This window comes from Quercus suber, unplaced genomic scaffold (assembly GCF_002906115.3).
Source record: "Quercus suber isolate HL8 unplaced genomic scaffold, Cork oak 2.0 scaffold_517, whole genome shotgun sequence".
Classification (NCBI taxonomy): Eukaryota; Viridiplantae; Streptophyta; class Magnoliopsida; order Fagales; family Fagaceae; genus Quercus; species Quercus suber.
This window is the reverse complement of record NW_027069966.1, coordinates 494,167-499,547: the sequence shown is the minus strand read 5'-3', so window position 1 is coordinate 499,547 and position 5,381 is coordinate 494,167. Positions and strand designations below refer to the sequence as shown.

Below are 5,381 nucleotides of genomic sequence, written 5' to 3'. Positions count from 1 at the left end.
ATTGTTGACCTTTGCAGTTTTCCATGTTAGTCTGTGTCTCTGTCTTTGATACTCCTACATTCTGCATATATATATATATATATATAAAACAAGGTGAACCACTATCACTACAGTAAATTCTATACCTCAAATAGACAAAAACAAAAGCAATCCTTTAGTTGACAAAAGAAAAACGGGAACTAAGAGTAAAAAAGAGAGGGTGTCCCAAGTGTTAAGTATGAGGAGGAATGTATTAACACCAAAAGATATCGAGCCTTAGTTAACCCTGTAGACAGGCTTGGGTCTCAAGAGGATAAATCGTTCAAAGTAAGGCACTGCATAATTCACCCCAGTAGGAACTTTAAAGCTTCAATTACTAAATAACCAAGTTTCCTAAAATAAAAAGTACCCAAGGATCCGATTGCAATATACCAAACAGCAAACAATATCAAATAACTTTTTTGAGAGAAAAGATGCTCAGATAGGTTAATGGAAATTATAAAATACAACAGAACTTAACAAAGCCATTATCCAAAGTAACTTAGTTGGCTACATTGATCCAATTTTTCCATTCAGCTCTATTTAGAGTCAATGTCCCCTACTCCCCTGTTAAATCATTGATAATGGCAATAAAAAATAGAATACTGAATGAATGCATTCACTAAATTCAAGATGTAGCTTTGAGGAAAATATATAGAAAATTTGATTAAGACAGTTTTTAATTATTTAAGCAAAGACCACTGAGCTAACTAGTAAGGAGTTCTTTATTTCTTTACTTTTTCTCTCAATGTAGAACTCAACCCTCACAGATGCACTAAGAACAGTTGCTGACTTTGATTTGGTTTGTTATCCCTCTTCTTGTTGTGTTCGAGTTGGCTAGTCTCCACAAGAAGTCACCAAACCGACTTTGTAGCGGTAATCTATGTTTTTTGTTGAAAAGAGCTCTTTGGGTGTATTTGGGATTGGGTTTTGTGAATCTTTTGTGCCACTATTGTAGTCACCTTTTTTAGTGAAATCTTCTTCTCAATGCCACTAGTGGACGTATGTCTAAAGCTAAACTATGTAAATCTCTATGTTCCCCCATGTGGTTTTTTTTTTTTTTCTTTCTCTCTCTCTCTCTCTCTCTCTCTATTTTGCATACACCCTCCATAATGGATCGCACACATAACACACAGACACAGAGATCACCAAAAGTCCATAAATATCACAATAATCATATAATTCTGGCCTCAGCCAATCCACCATAAGTCAATCTTGTAGAAGAAAAGCTACAGATGCATATCATTATAACGTATAACAGAAGTATTGAGAGCCTTAAACTAGATAAAAATGCAACATATTTGAATCCATAATAATAGGATGGTCCAAATGCTCAGAGACAAAAAAAAATTACAATAATTCAAGGCAAGGATAAGTAATGAAGGCTATATCCCTTCCATTATTCAGCCACAGTATGCAATTTTTTTAACTTGGAGGAGGTGGGTTTCTTTCATGCTTTCACATCTCTTCAATGGTAATGTACAATATCAATGAAATGAATCGAGAAGGAAGTCCATTGCCTAAATTTACAAAATCATGCTATGATTTTGTATGATATTGACAAGACAAATAAAAAAGATGAAAAATCAAATTCCATTTTACCAAATCAAAAGCAGAAGGTATGAGCATCAAAGACAAACACACAAACTAACATGGAAAACCGCAGAGGCCAACAATGGTTAAGCTTTAGGACATGCTCTAGTAAGAATCGTGCGGCTTAACCATTGTTGACCTCTGCAGTTTTCCATGTTAGTCTGTGTCTCTGTCTTTGATACTCATACATTCTGCATATATATATATATATATATATAACAAGGTGAACCACTATCACTACAGTAAATTCTATGCCTCAAATAGACAAAAACAAAAGCAATCCTTTAGTTGACAAAAGAAAAACGGGAACTAAGAGTAAAAAAGAGAGGGTGTCCCAAGTGTTAAGTATGAGGAGGAATGTATTAACACCAAAAGAGCCAAGGTTATTAATAAGAGACTGAATTCAATAAGAATGTGGTGTAAAGGTTAGTTTTACACCTTCCGAGTCCAACAACAGTGTGCCACATCAGACTTTTGCAAATAAAAGGTTAAGTACTACCACACTCAAACACTACCTCAACATTATCAAGAACTAAAACAAATACTGATTAATAAGAAAATTAAAACCCAGCCATGCAAAACCCAAAACCATTTAAAATGAAGAAGTCGCTGGAGATTCTGCCAGTGATGGAGAGAAGCCAAAGAAGACGTGGTGACTCCATCCCCCACTACTATCAACACTATGGGTGTTCAAAACTCCAGCTAATATAGATGTTCTATTAATTTGAGTTCATATTTTCCACTTTGTTGACACCTTTAATGGGTATAAAATTGATGGAATCCAAAGAAAAGGTGTTTAGCCATGGTTACAGCAATAAATATCCAGTAGTTTCCTTCACAAAATGTCTTTAGGTTCTTATGAAATATCTTCAACTTCAAGGTTGATGTAGAGGCATTTTGAGTTTTGACGCTGACATCTTTTACAGTCACTGGTGGCGTCACTGGATAATTCATGGCACAACATCTCCAGCAGCAAATTCTTGGCTCAACTGCGTGTACTAGAAGAAGTTTGGGGTTTTTAATTATCTGTGTCATAGTGTTTAAAGGGAGAATGATTATGTGTGGTTGGACCTAATTTTTGTTTAATAAACAGACTTCCATGATAAGTATTGCAGGTTGCATAAGATATAAGTCGACAAGTCTTCTTCACCTCAATTGGGAAGAAGGATGTAGATAGCTCAAGTAGCCTAGTTCCTAAACGTTAACTCCAAGCCTGTCTAATCTTGTTTGTTGATATTCCATGAGGGGCAATCCAATGGGTGTATATTGCAATCCAGCAGGGATTGACAAGTGTTGGCTATGAAGATGCTCTACTAAACAAATGTTTCCTGCAACTCCCGTTATTACTTGGATATTCAAAGAACACTCAGCAACCCAGTCACTTCTATCTTCTAACTGTGTTGTAGCATGCATATATACCGTCTTGCGATTGTAAAAAAATGATGAAACCATGTGGGGATCAATTATTCCCACTGGCTGCATCAAATAATAAAGCATCCTATCTGAATTATCTGATTACAATAAGGAAAGAACAATTCTCCCGACGGAACAAAAGCACCATTAAATATTGGAAGTCTAATTAAGAAAAAAATAAAAGTTAATAAGGAACGGCAGAAGAAATCTACACTACATGTTTCATAACCATGCATATCTACAGCTTATGAGGATACTGCTAATGTTTACACTAGTGCTTTCATTCTAGGAGTTCCAAATATCATTAACATGATAGTTTATCACATATCTATTGTCATGGAAGGAAGTTCTACAATACAGCTCACCTCAGTTATTGATACAGACACCTCATCCCATATGCCAGTGTTCCTTCCCCTGTAATTGTACAAATGTCAAGTACTTAGAAACAGAATTATTTTTCTTTAATATATTCTATAAATATATGGTTCATTCAACTAGCAAGAGAACATATGGATAGGTTACAATAGGATGAAAACATATTGTTAAATATAAAGACACAATAAGAAGTGAAAGTCCATGGAATTTCCTTTACTTTATTACGAGAGGATGCATACAGAAGTTCAGGCATCCTGTGACTTTCCCTTTCAAAACCCTTTTCTTTATGAGTAAATAATTCATTAAAGAGCAAAGGTGCAACCCATGTACAAGGGGAGTGTGCAAGAGATACATTGATAATTACAAAGATCAAGCATCTAAATTAGAAATGGAAAACTGTCTTGAAGCTGATATCCACTCATATTAGGATCTAAGAAATAGAAAAATGTTTGGAACTTTGAAGGATAAAACATTATTTATATTTAATGAATCCACTGTATATTTTATGTATATATGTTGTCCTACCAGGTCAAACTTAGTTAACAAGATTTTGTATCCCTTAAAAAATCCTAACTAGTAAGTCCATCCGTGCTCACATCTAATCTCCAAACTTACCTTCAGCAGTTCACCCAGTGCCTTGGTCCATTTTTGTCACCAAGACACCCAGCACATATTTCAAGAACATATGTCATATTAATAAACTTATCAACAGCTTACTCTGAAAAGTTGTAAAAGACCAGAATGTGTAATACTCTCCCCCAGAATCAGCAATATCTATAATTGCTCTCCCCCAGAGTTGCCAAAACACAGCTAAAACAGCTAACTCCAAAGTAAATGTTTATGAGGTAACTAAAACATCTATATCCCGTGCTCAACGCAGCAAAAGGCAGAATAGTACACAGGTCATTCAACTTCATGCTTGACAGTCTATGTATTGAACAACTAATGATCCTCATTCAAAATTTCTTAAAATCATCCATTTTCTAATTGTACTGCAATATGCAAGGCTTTCCATTTCAAATATTACCACATACACTTCACATTTTGCAGGTAACCAAACATAAATAACAAGCCTAAATAAGTGTAACCAATTATTTCCTTCTTTTTATTTCTATTGGCGAGATTTACATGAAAATTTCATGAATTTCAGTGAAATATCAAGACCGAACTTAAGCAATTACAACCATCATTAGAATCCAACCCTGTAAAATTAATGGCGTATATGGTAAAAATTGTGATGAGCAGGGTTGAAAATTTTGATTTGTGAAGCCAAAATGCATTCTTCCTACCCAACCCAACACATAACTTACAAAACCCAATAAGTTTAACCAAAATTCACAAGTAATTGCAAAATTTTAAATGAATAAAGATTGAAGAGAGTGAAAGATAAATTTACGTTCCGGGAACGACGGCGTTTAACCAGGGGAAGGTGGTGAGTTCCACCGCTCAAGTTAACCTCCGTGGACATCGCTGCTGTGAGTCTTCCATGTACTCGCCATTTAAGCCAACCGAGTCATGAATCGCTTACAAATGAGAGAGTGAGAGTCGCTGGTCAGTGTCTGATTCTTTTGAGTCTGTCGGTGTGTGAGAGAGAGAGAGAGAGAGAGAGAGAGAGAGACAAAGGAAAGAATAGGGGTAGTTTTGGTAATTTGACAATAGGAGGTGGGGCCGAAACAGCTAGTGGATGATGTGTTTTAAACTTTTGTTAAAGTGTCCCAAATGTTTATTTACAAATATTCCCAAACAGACTTCTTTTTCTTTTTTCTTTTTTCTTTTCCTTTTTTTTTTTTTTTTTTTGGGGGGGGGGGGTAGAAATATTAAAGTTTTTAAAAACAGTTATGTAATAAAATTTGAATTTTTTCATTAATAAAAATTCTAACAACAAGAGGTAAAATACTTATTACCGATAATTATAAAAGATGATATTACTCAATTTTAATGTGGGAGCATTGCAACTCTATAGGGGCGTTTGTATAAATGGT

The 5,381-nt window shown here is 34.9% G+C and overlaps 1 long non-coding RNA gene across 2 annotated transcripts; it reads right to left on the bottom strand.

The window, feature by feature from the left end:
- Positions 1-1,994: 1,994 nt before the first annotated feature.
- Positions 1,995-5,077, bottom strand: LOC136061394 (uncharacterized). 2 transcript variants are annotated; one of them, XR_010625045.1, is made up of 3 exons: positions 4,796-5,009; positions 3,282-3,438; positions 1,995-3,122 (listed from the first exon to the last, which is right to left on the bottom strand). It is a non-coding gene; the product is annotated as an uncharacterized LOC136061394 (long non-coding RNA). The 2 variants fall into 2 exon arrangements; XR_010625044.1 differs by lacking the exon at positions 1,995-3,122 and having other exon boundaries at positions 3,163-3,438; positions 4,796-5,077.
- Between the last annotated feature and the right edge of the window lie 304 nt (positions 5,078-5,381).